Here is a 15,701-nt window from a genome sequence, read left to right on the forward strand (position 1 = left end):
CATGTGCAGGGAGCACAAGAAGCCATGGGAAGCCCCAGAGAAAGCAAAGGTATCCATGCGTATATCTGAGCATTCTTTAAAATAGGTGAAGTAACATCCAAGAAACAAACTGTTTTCTCCCAAGCACCTCATCAGTAAATAAACATATGTGAGCTGTTGTTGTTGTTTTAATGTGGTTGTGCAGTATATGTTTGCAAATGGAGGACTAAACCGTATGTCAACATTTGCCTTAATGTACTCCTGGAGGCTACCTGTGTAGGAATCAGTCAAATAACTTCAAACCAGCTATAAATACACATACCCCCCATTACGTTGCACACAGTAAAACACAGTGGTTGCTTGGTGCATTGGGTTTAGTTTACATATCTTCCCTCTTGCAAGCTGAACATAATTTGGTACACTGTTAAAAGTTTATTATTCCAGTATCATTTGATGTTCTTATTTACTTTGTGTGCCAGAATTTAATTTACTACTAATCTTTTAAAGAGTTGAGTAAGGATCATGGTAGCCTTATTTAGTGAAGACTTGTGTAACAAACATGGGTGCTAGCTTAGTTTAACAGGAAGTTAGAACTGCAGTTCATTACAGAACAGTGAGCTTCAGCTATATTGAATTACTGCCAGGAAATATTTACAAGCTACAGTCATAGACTTTACCCTTCAATCAATGAAGGTCTAAAGAAACATTTCCTGAAGTTCGTTAATGCATTCTGCTAGCCTGACAAGTGGGTGTAAGCTAATCCTGCCAACTTCAGTACCTTTCGGAGTGCTGCTTTGAGGACAGCAAAACATCCAAGCATTTTTTGTGAATAAACAACTCATCAAAACATATGAGAACAGAAGGTTTCAAACATAGCAAAGCAATTGGCATAGTCATTTTAGAGTTAATTAGAAGCACAATGGTACTTTATTCAAGCCTCTTAGACCAAGGACCATCTGCATAATAGTATAACATTTCTTATACCCTCCTTATAATTCTATAGAGATATGTGTTAATAACTCTCCCTTTACTGTGTATGTGAAACAAAGGGGAAACATTTCAATAAATATGAATAACACATGCAGGAAAACTTTGCAGTCAATAAACTGTGCTTTTACATTCTGTTCTTACATTCTGTTTTATATATCTGTTGTTGTCTTCCACTTTTTTTGTCCCAACCTCCTTTTATCATTTTGGATGTCACAATTATTTGTTCTGTTGAAGAATTATACTTAAAAATAAGAGACCAGAACTCCAATGAGGTAACAGTATTGTAAGCAAGAACAAAAGTGCCAGTTTTTCTTTCTTATTTTGTTATGTGTCATGGCTTTTTCTTAGGCATCTCTTGGACTTCAGGGAGTAAGTGTATCCTATATTTTTCTCTGTATCTTGAAAGTAAATAAGAAAAACATGCAGTATAGCTGTTTATTTCTTTACTGGTGCTGACTAGTGGGTGGAGCTCCTGCTCTCAGGGTGGCAGGGGAGGAGGTATAAGTGGTGGAAAGCTGCTGTGTATGTCTGCCAGCAGTAAATTACCATCCCCTTGCTCCCCAGTCACTACAGTAATGAGGCAAAAGAAAAATAATGAGCAGTAGCTCTTTCCTTTAGCTGCCCATGAAGTTCTGTAGCTGTGGTGTAACTTTATTATGGGTTGTCTGCATGAGACAAACTCCAGCTCACACTGCCAAGGAAAGTTTTAGGCAGAAGTGGACCATGGTGAAGGTATAGCATGCACCATTACAAAGAATTCAGTCGTTCCACATATTTTTAAAGACATTTGAGAGCAAGAGTGCTGGGAAAGTTGGGTGAGGTTTAATATAAATGTCATAGTGGTACTTGCTCAAAGCCATCCAGTAGATTGAATATGTCATTGTTTGTACAGTTATTGCAGCAAACAATTTGCTAGAGTTGCAAATGTAGCAATTTCCACTTGAGAAGTTTCTTGCTGTCTGGAGTAAGGCACCCTGAAATTATAGGATAAGCCCTTGGATTACTTGCCCCGATTTTATTTTTATTTAGCTTCAAAACCAATTACTGCTATAACTTCAGAAGACAAATCCAATAATCAAGTCATAAATCACATAGAAGAATTTTAGATTTTAAAAATCATACAACCTTAACTAGATAAAAAAAAATAAATCACAGGTGGTTAAGTAAAAAAAAAAAAAAGACATATTTAGGCAAGTATTTATTTAACTAGAGTAGTTTGGCATTGAAAAACCCCCAAACATTTAAAGCTGTAATAGCAAAGATCTAAGACATCAGAAGAAATCATAGAATCATAGAATAGTTAGGGTTAGAAAGAATCTTAAGATCATCTAGTTCCAACCCCCCTGCCATGGGCAAGGACACCTCACACTAAACCATGCCACACAAGGCCTCATCCAACCTGGCCTTGAACACTGCCAAGGATGGAGCATTCACAAACTCCCTGGGCAACCCATTCCAGTGCCTCACCACCCTCTCAGTAAAGCATTTCCTCCTTATATCCAATCATAACTTCCCCTGTTTAAGTTTGAACCCGTTACCCCTTGTCCTGTCACTACAGTCCCTGATGAATAGTCCATGCCCAGCATCCTTGTAGGCCCCCTTCAGATACTGGAAGGCTGCTATGAGGTCTCCATGCAGCCTTTTCTTCTCCAGGCTGAACAGCCCCAACTTTCTCAGCCTGTCTTCATACGGGAGGTGCTCCAGTCCCCTGATCATCCTCGTGGCCCTCCTCTGGACTTGTTCCAACACTTCCATGTCCTTTTACTGTTGAGGACACCAGAACTGCACACAATACTCCAAGTGAGGTCTCACGAGAGCAGAGTAGAGGGGCAGGATCACCTCCTTTGACCTGCTGGTCACGCTCCTTTTGATGCAGCCCAGGATATGGCATCTGCCCACCTCACAAGCGTGTCGAGGTCCCTCTGGATGGCATCCTTTCCCTCCAGCAAATCAACCGAACCACACAGCTTGGTGTCATCGGCAAACTTGCTGAGGCCGCACTCAATCCCACTGTCCATGTCACCGACAAAGACGTAGAACAAGATCGGTCCCAACACCGATCCCTGAGGGACACCACTCGTTACCGATCTCCAGCCAGACATCAAGCCATTGACCACAATTCTCTGCATGCGCCCATCCAGCCAGTTCTTTATCCACCGAGTGGTCCACCCATCAAATTGATGTCTCTCCAATTTAGAGACAAGGATGTCGTGTGGGACAGTGTCGGACGCTTTGCACAAGTCCAGGTAGATGACATCAGCTGCTCTGCCCCTGTCCATCAATTTCGTAGCCCCATCATAGAAGGCCACCAAATTGGTCAGGCAGGATTTCTCCTTAGTGAAGCCATGCTGGCTGTCACCAGCCACCTCCTTGTTTTTCATGTGCCTTAACATGCCTTCCAGGAGAATCTGCTCCAAGAGTTTGCCAGGCACAGAGGTGAGACTGACTGGTCTGTAATTCCCCGGGTCATTCATTTTTCCCTTCTTAAAAATGGGGGTTATATTTCCCTTCTTCCAGTCATCGGGAACTTCATCTGACTGCCATGATTTTTCAAATATGATGGACAGTGGCTTACCGACTTCATTCGCCAGCTCCTTCAGGACCCGCGGATGGATTTTGTCAGGTCCCATGGACTTGTGTACATTTAGGTTTTTCAGATGGTCTCGAACCTGATCTCCTACAGTGGGCCTAAGGTCTTCATTCCCACAGTCCCTGCGTCAGCCTTCCAAGACTTGGTGGTGCAGTCACAGCCTTTGCCAGTGAAGATCGAGGCAAAGAAGTCATTAAGAACCTCAGCCTTCTCCAAATCCTGGCTAGCCAGTTCTCCCGATATCTTCCAGAGGGGGCTTATGTTATCCCTAGTCTGTCTTTTATTCGCTACATAACTATAGAATCCCTTCCTGCTATCCTTAACATCCCTTGCCAAGTTCAATTCTAACTGGGCCTTAGCTTTCCTAACCTGGTCCCTAGCTTTCTGGACAACATCCCTGTATTCTTCCCAGGCTGCCTGTCCCTGCTTCCACCTTCTATAAGACTCTTTTTTCCTTCTAATTCTCCTGAGCAGCTCCTTATCCACCCAAGGAGGTCTCCTGGCCCTCCTGCTGCACTTCCTTCTAGTTGGGATGCAACACTCCTGAGCTTGCAGTAGGTGATCCTTGAATAGCAACCAATAGTCTTGGGCCCCCCTGCCCTCTAGGGCTGTATCCCATGGAACCTTATTAAGCAGGTTCCTGAAGAGGCCAAAGTCTGCTCTCTTGAAGTCCAGGACAGTGAGCTTGCTGCACGCCCTTCTCACTGTCCCAAGGATCTCAAATTCGACCATCTCGTGGTTGCTGCAACCAAGGCTGTTTTGAAGCGTCACATTTCCAATGAGCCCTTCCCTGTTGGTAAGCACGAGGTCAAGTATGGCACCTCTCCTTGTCGGCTTCTCTATTACTTGCAGAAGGAAGTTGTCCTCCACACAATTGAGGAACCTCCTGGATTGCTTGTGCCGGGCCGTACCTTCACTCCAACAGATGTCAGGGTGGTTGAAGTCCCCCATGAGAACAAGGGCCTGTGAACGTGAGGTTGTTCCTATCTGCCTATAGAGCACTTCATCCACAGATTCCTCTTGATCAGGCGGTCTGTAACAGATCCCCACAATAATGTCCCCCATCGCTGCTCTCCCTTTAACCTTGACCCACAAACTCTCTGTTGACTGCTCACTTGTCCCCAGACAGAGTTCCATACTCTCCAGCCTATCCCTAACATAAATAGCAACTCCCCCTCCCCGCCTGCCAGGCCTGTCTTTTCTAAAGAACCTGTAACCTTCCATTCCAACACTCCAATTGTAGGAGCCATCCCACCATGTTTCTGTGATGCCTCCTATATCGTACTCCCGCAGTCGTGCACACATTGCTAATTCTCTTGTTTGTTTCCCATGCTACGGGCATTTGTATAGAGGCATCTGAGCCCAGCTCCAAATGAAGCTGGCTCATTGGCTGAAGCAGCTGGAATATCTCTGCATCGCTCAGAGCATTTATTGTAGGTGCTGGCAACTGAGTGGGTCTGATGGGATGAAACAGTGTCCCCCTCCCCCAACACACCTAGTTTAAAGAAATCTTGACCATTACCAAAATGCCCTTGCGCGTTTTAGGTAAAATAAAAAAAAAAAAAAAAGAGCTTTTGTAGAATTTTTTGTGTGAATTTGAAATTTATTCTGAATATGAAAGAGAGAAAATGTCCTTGGAAATCCTAGTAAAACATTAAAAGTAATGCATACTTTCAACAGTAAGACTAATACATGCCATTTCCATTTCAGTCTTATTTTGGCAACAATATTAATTTGCCATTCAAGTGGCAAAACAGTAAGAAATAGCTATGAGAAAAATCACTGTAAGAGACACTGGAACAATAATAATAATTTCTGTATAAGACAAATGTTCCTTTGCATTGGATTTCATGGCAGGAAATTCTCAATCTCTATAGTCATGTTTCAAAATTGGTCAGGAGAAGGAACAAAATTATTTCATTCACTCTGGAAGCTATAAAAATAAACTCATGCATACATAGATCAATGGCAGAAGAATCTTTGTTTTCTTGGACTCTTGTGGACCTTGAAGATAGTGATCCCTTGTTGCTTTGTTGAGATGGTCCTGAGTGAATGGAGTTCCTGCTCCTCCCGAAGGCCTTCTGTGTATTAGGAGGTTTGAGACTCATGAAATCAGTCCTTAGTTATTTCAGTGAATTATGGCCATCGGGAAAGCACATTTTTTCCCCACCTTTTCTTTTAAGGGTTTCATGGTGTTAGATTCTTAGTATCCAACAGGAATAACAGCCAGCCATTTCTGAGCACTACTGGGGATTTCATATTGTACAAGTCTCTCAGACAAAATGTATTCAGTTTAAAAAAAAAAAAAAAAAAGTTTAGCCTTTGTTGCTATTTCAATTTTTATATTTCTTCTCAACTATATTTGCCTCTATTGTCCTGTTCTCTATTGAGATTCAGCCAGGATGAATATCAATCACAACCTTCATTTGTTTCTTATTATTTTACTGCAGTATGTATGTCCTACTTCACTGCTATCCTAAAGTAAACCTCATGCCTGCATATTTTATTTGTTCATGTCAATGGACTGAAGGAAGAAAATATCACAATAGAATATAAAGTAACAAATTCATTCCCATGTTTGAGGATTTCCAAAAACACCTACTTATCTAAGTCACAGGTAATTCAAAGTCCAAATCCCTGTGCCTTTCACTGTGATTCTAAGTATTTCTAAGTATAAAAGGGTCAGATTTACAAAGGTATTCAGGGGCTTTAAGTTTCATGTAGATGCTTGGTAGGATTTTCTGAATTTGTATTGCTAGCCGACTCTCATTGAAATTAATGTCACTGAAATCGAGAAGTTCACTGACATTTCTGAGGGGGGGAATATAACCAGGTATCTGCATGTTTAAACACCTCACTTCTCAGACACATTTGAAAACCTTGTTAAGAAGCCAGGTCATTTACATGCTTTTGAAAATGTTCACTTAGTTCAGTAATTCATACTCATTCTTGGCTATCAGTGAGTAGCTGGAGTTTTGACTGTAGTGACCTTAAGTGAAGTGTTATCATAGGGTTTCAGAGCATATTAGCAAAAACATTATTTCATATTTTAAATGTGAAGTTCATGATCGGAGATGCCAGAACACTTTATGAGTTAGGGGTCTCCCGTGGTGTGTTAAAATTATTTTTGCCTCAGAGAAAGACCTCTTACTGAAAATTGCTGAGGCTTAAATTAAGGTCTCCATATCATCTCTACCTTTCCTGTCTTCTGCTCCTTGCCCAGTATAATTTACTTTCTACATATTGGTGTTTCCTCAAGACTGCTTTCTTTTTGCATGCTGCAGTAACAATAATAAGATATTCTGCCATTGCTTTTCAGTCCAGGTATAAACATTAAGCCAAGGAGGTGGGGCTGCACCATGCAACATGCATTCTCAGAAATATAAAGTTTAATTTCTTAATTAATAGTGAAATAAAATCACAAAGATACTGCAGTGTGAAAGAATAACCAAAGCTATGTGAAAAAATTAGTTGCAATAGAAACCTTAAAGGCATTTCGAATCCAAATATTTCTTCTAAACTGTTCATCCATTCATCAGACCTTGTCTGGATATTCACCGACAGCTATACAGATGAACAGAGGAAACAAGAATTGCTGGCCAATTCTCAGTACCGAACTTTTTCATCACCGACAGAGCTTTTCACTCACTGATTTCTCTCGGTCAGCAGTCTTGTTTTTGTTCCCAAGAATACAGTGCACTTAGAAAATCATATGATAGAATCATAAACCTCCAGGATGAAAAGGCAGTTCATTTTGTGCAATGAACAATTATTCTCTCTCCACACTAGGGAACAATCCCTCATTTCACAAGTGTGTAGGAGACTTCTATGATTCAAATATACTTCCTTTTGTTTAGGGCTTGAACCGAAAGAAGATGAGGAGAGTAACTTAGTATTTTACTTTTGTTCTTCATGTTTAATAGGAGAAACTTTCTTTTTAAGAGTCAGTGATGTATGATTCTATGATTTTATGTACCCCAAGGCAAGAGACTTCCATATATACTGGCTATCATATAGTGAACCACAGTGATCTCTAATATTGCACACACACACACACATCCTTTTTTTTTTTTTTTTAGAATTTGATAGTTATTTTGGATTTTGACTTCTGCAATAACCAGCAAAAGTGAGACTTTAAATTTACCAGATTCAAGTTTGTTTGCATTTTTTAAATTTCCCAATGTATACTAATGCCATCCACCAAGACCTTCGGTCTTTTTAGCTGTAATTGTTGGTAATTGTTTCCTGTTAAAGACAAATTTTAAAGAGTAATGGATCAATGTTCCTTGTATCTTAGGTTGACTCAAAAATGTAAAATATAGGCCTTCATGTGCTGACAGAGAGAATAAGTTCAGAAATATTATTTTTTCCTTACTGCTTTCATGTCTAAGTAATGTCATATACTTAATGAACTGCATTATGTTTATGACCCCCTGGGTAGCTGTATCAGCAGTGGACATGAGCAGTCTCTGTTCTCCTAGAAGGATTAAGTGACAAAGCTAGTAAAATTTATCACCTGTATAGAGGCTGATACTATGTTCCACCTGTCTGGGGCAGCAAATAATTTCTGAAATTTACATGTAACATATAATTAGCAAACTAAAAAAAAAAAAAGTTCTTAAAGAGAAACACTCTACAAAGCAAAAGGTTTTGGAGTGAATAAAGATTTATCAGTGTGGAAAACAATGCAGAATCTTTACCTGAGAAAAGAATTGCAAATTCTAGGCAGGAAAATATTCTTCTTATCATTGAAAACTGAGACATAATCTCTAAATCATCTCTACTCTTTTGATCACAGTAATTAAAATTTTGACCCAAAATTCTCATCTTATATTCATCAAAGTATGTGTTGGGTTTTTTTTACTTATGTCAGCTGACTTCTTGATATGCACCAGAGTAACTGAAATCAAAATTTCCACACCTTGATCCAATGTGCTTTCCTCATATGTTAATCTAGTTTTATTGCTGAATCTGCTATTTAGTTGCTGTTATTTTTACTGAGGTTGCAGGTCCTGTTTACTGCTCATGAAATCAAATGGCTCTGTCACTTCTGACTAAAAAGGAATATCACCTACTATCACTGCTTACGAAAACATAATTTTAAAATGGCAGAGTCATGCAGGTGTTAATTATTTTTTTTTCCTCTGGCATATTCCTTGCTCAGATTTTTCTAACATGATTTTCTTAGCAACAAGAAATAACAAGTATATTGTGCTTATTGTGTCTTCTACAAGCCTGTTTTTCTTAGTTGCTACTCTTTATTGACCAGACCAAATGTTCACTAATCAGAATTTGAGCTCCTTTATATATCATTATTATTGATTTGTCGGAATATATGATCATGCTTAAAGTATACATTGGGTGGGAATTAATTTTCTGAGAATGATTGGATAGAGTCGCACCAAACATTTGATTATTAATATTCACCACCAGAACTCCTGGAAGATACACAGCAAAGAAAACAAAACCATGAAGACTGTAGAAGAAGCGGGGGGGGAAAGATTGTTTAATTTCTTTAGTTATCATATATCATATGTCAGATAACCAGCTATAATTACATTCGAAAAGGTTTGGTCATTTTTCAGCAAGATGCAGTAATGACCTTTCACACCTGTACTGAGGACCAGGATGAAAAAGGGAAAAATTCTAAACAAAACCAACAGTACCAGCAACTGAGACTAGCTCTTAGCTCATTTAAGATAGCATTACTCTGTTGTCTGCTGCTCTGTACCCATTGAGAGGAGGAATTGTAAATATGAATGAGGGATTAGCTGTAGTACCAAGGTAGCTTGAAAGATAGGATAAAGAAAAACAAAATCAGAAAAGGAAGATTTATTTGGGGAAAAGGCCAGAAATCTAGAGTAAGATAAACTCATGTTGTTTCTTGATTTTTAATAGCTTTTCTACAGCAGGGAATAATGTAGCTACACACTGTTAGAGAATAATAAAGAAATATAATATTAAAATAGCTAGCATTTTATGTGTATAAAAGGAAAACACATCCTACAGTGAAGTATCCAACTTGATCAGCCACAAAGCCATCTGTTCAATATTTAAAAAATAGTAATGTGTCCTGCTCAGAGCTGTCACATTGGCTGTGGAGAACTGAACACCCAGTTTGGGGGAGAGCACTATCCATTGGAGCTAGAGGTTTCAGCAGACCTTTTCAGCCAGGCTAAATGCAAAGTTCTTGTACAGTTAATCAAAATAGTTGGCCTTCTCCCTCCAGTTAGCTTCAGACCTGTCCTCATTTAACAGTAGCAGTCAATTTTTTATTTTTTTTTTTTCTAGTTCTTAGTAGCTGGTGCAGTGCTGTGTTTTGACTTTTGGTCTGGGAATAATACTGAGAAAACCAATGTTTTCAGTTGCTGGTCAGAATATTTACCCTGACCAAGGACTTTGTGAGTCTCATGCTCTGCCAGGGAGGAGGAGAAGCCGGGAGGAAGCAGGGACAGGACACCTGACCCAAACAAGCCAAAGAGGTATTCCATACCATTGCACGTCATGCCCAGGATGTAGAATTGAGAGTGCCTGGAAGGGCTTGATCACTGCAGGGTGGGGGTGAGGTACCTGCTGGTGAACGGTTGTATTCTCTTCCTTGTTATTTCCTCTATCATCATTATTATTGGTGGTAGCAGTAGTGATTTGTGTTATACCTTAGTTATTAAACTGTTCTTATCTCAACCCGTAGGAGTTGCATTCTTTTGATTCTCCTCCCCATCCCTCCAGGAGCGGAGGGAAGAAAGGTGGGGGGGGAAGTAGAAACTGCGTGGTTCTGATTTACGGCCTGGGCTTAAACCACGACAAGACCTTAGCTTTCAGAGAGCTGCAAGTGTCAGTTGATCCTCCAGGAAAGGGAGCTGGGATAGATGGGGATAACAATGCAGTCAAGAACAGCAACCTGCCTGTAAGAAGTGACAATTCCAGGTCAAGATCAGGGCCACAGATAGTAACCAGAGTGAGAAACAGTCCAGTGATCACTCAGCACTGGGTCCAGATTGAGGAAGCACAAGCCCAAGTGCAGATATAGGTGTAACACAGCTGTGATGCTGCCGGGGGGGCGGCTGGTGGTACTACCACAGCTTAAAAGTAGCTCCCATGGGAAAGGTGGTGCAGGACCCCACTTCTAGCTCCTTTGCAACAGCTCTTAGCATTAATGAAACTGATCTTGGACTCAACCAGCTGAACTCCTTGACTCAGCCAGCTAATCTCCTAGAAGGGAGATGAGCTCCAGGCCCTGACCAATAAGGCAGTGCTCATAAGCGTCCACTGCTACACTGTGCAGTTCTTTAGGAGACTATTTATCCTTTCACATTGGTTCTGAATCACAGATCTCAGTGTCACAGTGCTTGTGTATCTTACTCTATCCACACTGGTCCACAAACCAGCTATGAGAGAAGACAAGAATAACTAGAAACAAAGCTGAGAGTACAATGGAACAATCATAACTACTGCTTGGCCATAGGATGTGTAGCAACACCTTAACTGCTCTACATAGAAGTTTATTTGAAAGTGGAAAATTGCAGTTATGTATGTTCAATTTTAAAGCTGTAGAGGATAGGGTCGTCGTACATGGTCATCTAGCCCATGTGCACCATTCATCTAAAGTTCAATCGCATGTTGTGTTGAGACCTAGGCACACCTCAGAGTGCCACGTTCCGTACTAAACATGAGCACTCCTACATGAGAAATATACACTAATATGTAAGCCCTGGGAATGCAGTTTTCCAGCTTAAACTAGAATATACACAGTTCACCAGAGCTATAATATGACTCCAGAAGAAATTGCTCCCATCCTCAGCTTCAGTCATTGTTTGTCCTACCTCTACTACATTCCACTTAATATTAATATTACAATTAATAAAATAATAAATTCTTTTTTTAAGATTAGTGTAGCTTGTGTTGAATTAAAAATTAGAGACTTTATTTGGATTCACAAGAGTTAGTCTTAGTCATGACCACTACTGGCGTGAGATACTGTGGTTCCCTCAACTTGAATCTTCAACTTCTGCCAACTGCAAGTCTATCTTTGGAGAATTTATCAAATTTCTAAGCCTCTGCTACTCTAAAATATGAAGAATAAAACCCTTTAGTCCCAATACACAGAAATAACCTTACTAGCTGGCATCAGCATAGTTTTTCATGGTGGCTAGTAGATGGCAAAGTTTCATATACTTAAAAACCTTTCCAAACTAGTAAATTTGTGCCTTGTCACATTTTCACAAGTAAAAGCAAAAAATAAAATGAAAACAATAAAATCAAGCCAACAACAACAACAAAAAAAACCCAAACCAACAAACCAATCAAAAAAACCCCAATCCTAAACGCAAAATCAAACAAACAAACAAAAAAACCTAACAGAAACAACAGCCAAACTTTAGGAAATTAAATGAGTTATTACTTTTCATAGATATTTTACAGATTTTCATAGATGTTGGAATGGCTGTGAAAAAAAAAACACAGGAAAGATCAACTATCAACGTTTCTTCTGCCCATGAGACGAGAATGGGTCTTAATAATGAGATTCATATGTTTGGCCATTTGGTCAAATGTCCAGGAGAAAAGTGAAAGGGAAGAACACTGCCAAGATAAAAGACTATACCTGAGGTCAGAAAACACTGTGAGTTATAGTTGGGTTATTTTTTCTTTGCTTCTCTTTCTCTGCTTGAGCCACATTACAAAAACAGCAATACTCCAGAGACAGATCTATGTGAGTGGGTTGAGGTATCCATTCTTTTTGTTTGTTTGCTTGTTTCTTGCCTCCGAGCAGAGACTTGCTGTGGCAGCTACAATGTGTATGTGTGCATTTTGAACCAGTACTTGCCTGTAAAAAATAGGTTCAACAAGGTGAAACCTGCTGAGTAAGGCAAAGATACAGAACGAGACAATCACGAAATCTAAGGTTATTCACTCATTAAGGAACATCCCAAGATAATTTCAGTATTTTTCTTTTCTTGCTTACATCAAAATTCTGTGTTCAAACACTTTGAACCTCTGACTGAGACTGACAATCAGAATCTCTTAAACGTAGTCCTGATTGAATTTAGAGAAGGAGGGAGAAGGGGAAAAAAGATATTGTAGTTCAAATTGGATTGAGAAAAGTGAAATTAAGAACTGTTTTTCAAAGCTTTTAAAGAAAATATATTGCATAAACCACACAATAATATAATCTGAAAAAAGACAGAAAAGATTAGCTGGCTAAACTTCCTTTTGCGTGCTATTTGCTTTTGTCTTTTTCGTTACATAATAAAGAAGCAAGATTTGCTTTCTCTTATTTGTGGGTGGGGTTTGTGTCTGTCTGTCCACTTTTTAATTTATCAGCTAACATTCAGCCAAATTCAACAGAGGTATTTAAGTCTCAGTGGTGGTTGTCAAGTTCCTCCAATTCAGATGAAAACAGAAGGCGGGAAAGAGGAGTCTAAGGTAAAGGTCTTGAGATAAGTGTAGTACTTACCAGACGTGAAAGACTTCAGATACGAGAAATTCAGTGACAAGGCCTCAGTTGTTGGTAAAGCTTCAGGTAGAGATCATGCTTTAGTAGGTGCCAGTAACCCAGGAGAAGGGAACTGTTCCCCTCCTTACAGGGCTTACTGCCTCATGTACTACGATTTGGTCATTGTTTCAGCCTCCTGGGACCCTTGTCATATCTCTGGACACAACAGTATTGCAAAAATATCAGCACTAATGAAGGCAGAAAACAGGAAATGAAAACATTTGGCAGCATGAACAAAGTTCAAATTCAATGCCCTGTTGGCCATCTCCATCATAAATGGAATCTTGTTGCACAATACCTGGGCATCCCAGCTAAGGGCATAACAGAAAGAGCTTAAAACTACTTTATGGCAACTTATGACACTCCTTCTTCTAAGAAAACCTCTATTTTGAAGGATAACATTTCCATAACCATTAGCAGTTCTTTTTTTTTGTGTAGATTTTCATAATTGAATTACCGCCACATTGTCAGCTTTTCCAATTTTAATGCAGCTCTTATAATTTTTGTTGCAACAGTTATTAAACACAAGCAATGACACAACAATATTAACTCAGTTGCAACCTAAAATAACAAAGTAAGTGTTTAACTCTTGCACCTTGGAGAAATGATTGAAAATGGTACCTGAAGTATATGCAGATACACAGACAGAAACTAGAATAATTAAAATTGCATTACACTATTATATAGATACACGGTTCTACCAATTATAATGTACATATATCCATTAAAATCACATTATGCCAACACAGTAGCATTATATTCTGGAGGCTGCCTGATGATTTAGTATTGACAATATTTTTATCAATACAAACATTTCCTTTGCTAAAATGCTGTTCCAAAACTGCAGCTGGTTTAAATTGACCTCCCTTTATTGATTTACATCTAACAAGGATCCAGCCCAGTATTTTGAAATATTTGCTTCTAACTTAAGGCACTTTTAGTAATATAAATTGATTACTCATAACTATACAACCAATTGACTCATTCTGTACTTTATATTAATCCACTGTTTGTAGCCTGCCAATGAAGTTCATAAAGATCCTTCTCATAGTCCGTTAATATTGACTCTCAGATTTAATGAGTTCATTACAATAACCATTACTGTATTATTAAAATGCAGAAAGAAATGTAAACCTGTTTCATGCAAATAAAGAATGATATAATTAATCAAATGATACTTTTATTATTAGTATTATTGCCATCATCCAACATTTAATAGCATTATTTTATGTTTCAGGATAATTTTGTTCTAGGCACTGTAGAAACCCAAGCAATATATAAGCAAGCAACAGGACATGAGTTAGACAGAAGAATTTAAGAATACACTGAGACATTACAAATTAGTGAGGAAGACATTTGTGTCAGTCCAATAAAACATAATCAATAAATTTTCTTTTTTTTTCTTTTCCTCTTTCCTTTTAAGACTTATTTAGTAAGTAAGACCACTTTAACCTTATTGCAAAAATGGTAGCTGAAGCTCTAAGTCATACTTCTAGGATCAGTTTTGCATTTATCATTTATTCACACACCATTTTGTAATCTTTCTTTTTGATTATGCATGCTTAGTTCTTCAGCGTTGTGAAGCAGTCCCTTCTTCTACCATAACCCAGTGTAGATAGTGTCCTGAAACAGGTAAGGCAAATTTTTTGTTGAGTATGCTGAAAATAGATTTCCTTCCAGCATACTCTTGTTAGTTCTTCTGTGGTGGTTGCTTTGAGAGAAAAGTGTATACCTTTCTTAGTTCCTTGAAAATAAAAATGGAAATGTTCAAGCAGAAATTTTGGTTCTGTATGTTCAGATATTCAGTCAGCTCTTTGAGGTTCTGGCCTCAAAACACACACTGACACTTAAGAATCATACAACATCAAAACCATGGAAAGGAGGGATTTTGGACTTCTGCCTTCTCAGCTTTCCACCTTGGCCAGCTCAGGATGGCTGGCTTGGGTGCTGTTCTTTCCCAGCACTTGGGCATCATATCCAGGATTCTGGAGTCTGGTTTCTGCAGCTATGTCTATACTCCAGCATTAAACATGTCTGAGAGATTCTTTCTCACTCTGATCTGGAAAGGGACAGCCTGCAGCCATACTCCAGGTCATAGTGACTGGGCTGCAAAAAGGGAATGGTCCCACCTCCACATTAAGTCATCAGCTATTCCTAGAAATAATCTGGGAGGATCATATTTGGCACAGAAAATGATTGTGTCAGGGAAAGTTGTAATGATTTAGCAATCTACATGCTGAGCTTCCAATGCCTGGGAAAAATCCCAGGCAGTGTTAATTTCACCACTGCATATGCATTCTTTAAGGATCATCTACCTAAGCCACAGTTGTCAAGTCCCTTACCTTTAAATACTTACATTTATTGCTGGATCACACCCTCAGGTTTCTGTAATTACTAAGTGTTCCTTATCCTTCTGCTGCATTTCATCTAGGGCAGTCAAACCATTCTTAATTAATAACCTAATATATAAGCCATTTACATGGCTTATCAAGGAAGGGCCTGATCTTCCAGATACAATTGTAATGTGGTATCCTGCAGAAAACTACCTTTGCTGCCAGCTAAATTGAGTATCACTTGATGGAATTCCATCTCCCTATGCCAAGAATGGATTTAGCTAATAGTCTGTGAAGAAAAACTCTGTCCTCTGAG

Source organism: Psittacula echo, assembly GCF_963264785.1.
Source record: "Psittacula echo genome assembly, chromosome: 3".
NCBI lineage: Eukaryota > Metazoa > Chordata > Aves > Psittaciformes > Psittacidae > Psittacula > Psittacula echo.